The sequence below is a fragment of the Orycteropus afer genome, unplaced genomic scaffold, assembly GCF_000298275.1.
Source record: "Orycteropus afer afer isolate SDZICR_OR568_19922 unplaced genomic scaffold, OryAfe1.0 scaffold00047, whole genome shotgun sequence".
Lineage (NCBI taxonomy): Eukaryota > Metazoa > Chordata > Mammalia > Tubulidentata > Orycteropodidae > Orycteropus > Orycteropus afer.
Genome location: NW_006921634.1, coordinates 845253 through 846419, shown reverse-complemented (window position 1 = coordinate 846419; position 1167 = coordinate 845253). Strand labels below are relative to the sequence as shown.

Here is a 1167-nt window from a genome sequence, read left to right as displayed (position 1 = left end):
AAGAGATTTTAAAGGGAGCCCTTTGGACAGAGAAGGAAAAACAGCCAACAACTGACCATTAACACACATGATGATATAACCCAGAAACCAACCCAGCTATGGAAGTATCCAAAGTAAACAAGCCAACAAATTGTAAACAGGGAACCAGAGACATCAACTGACAAATGAGGAGAACTACAGAAGAAAAATAGGGAAAAAACTGTGTTGTTACAAAACTTCTAGAGGGTAAGGAAGTCAAGACAACTACAAGATAGAACGGACTGTTCTAAACTTGGGAAGAAAACTATAAATCACAGTGTAACCTCAAAGAAAAATGATAAACCTTCACATCAAAAAAGAGGACCAGCATAAATATTCAGCAAATACTAAAACAATAGCAATGAAAGAAGTGGCAACACAATTCACAAGCAAAATTAGCTCAGTATAGAAAATTATATGGAACAAAGAAATTGACACCATGAAAAAGCACATAACAAAAATGACAGCAACAAATTTATATTTGCTGATAATTACACATCTGGCAAGGGACTTACCTCTAAGATTTATAGCAGAAGAGTGGATGACCAAACTATGATACATACATATTAACAGAGTGCTATGCAGTACTAAAGAATAATGTAGAGTCTACAAAACACTGCATAATATGGATGAACTTGGAGGACAGTATGCTGAGTGAAATAAGTCAATCACAGATGGACAAATATAGTATTAGTTCATTGTTATGGAGGGACAAGGAAAGGTTTATGTATGGAGGGAAACTTTCTTTGTTGGTTGCCAGGGGTGGGAGGACAGGGGAGGGAACAGTGCAAAAAAAAATAAAAAAGCATTGACCCATGTCATTTTAGTTTTGTGTATTTCACTGTACATAAATTATATTTCAATAAAATGCATTAAAAAAAGAAAAGAAAAATGAAGTCACATACAGAATATATATCTTGCCACCTACTGATAGAACAACCTAAGAAAAATTATTACATAGATACATACACACATTTATATATATATATTTCATGTGTATATGTATGTGTGTATATATATATATATATAGTTGTTGTTGTTGTGTACCGTCGAGTCATCCCTGACTCATAGCAACCCCTCCTTGGGTTTCTGAGGCAGTATCACTACAGAAGTAGATTGCCCAACCTTCCTTCCGAGGACTGGCTGGTG

The 1167-nt window shown here is 35.0% G+C and overlaps 1 pseudogene; it reads right to left on the bottom strand.

The window, feature by feature from the left end:
- The window catches only part of LOC103194673, a 17001-nt pseudogene that overhangs the window by 4733 nt on the left and 11101 nt on the right, over positions 1 to 1167 (bottom strand).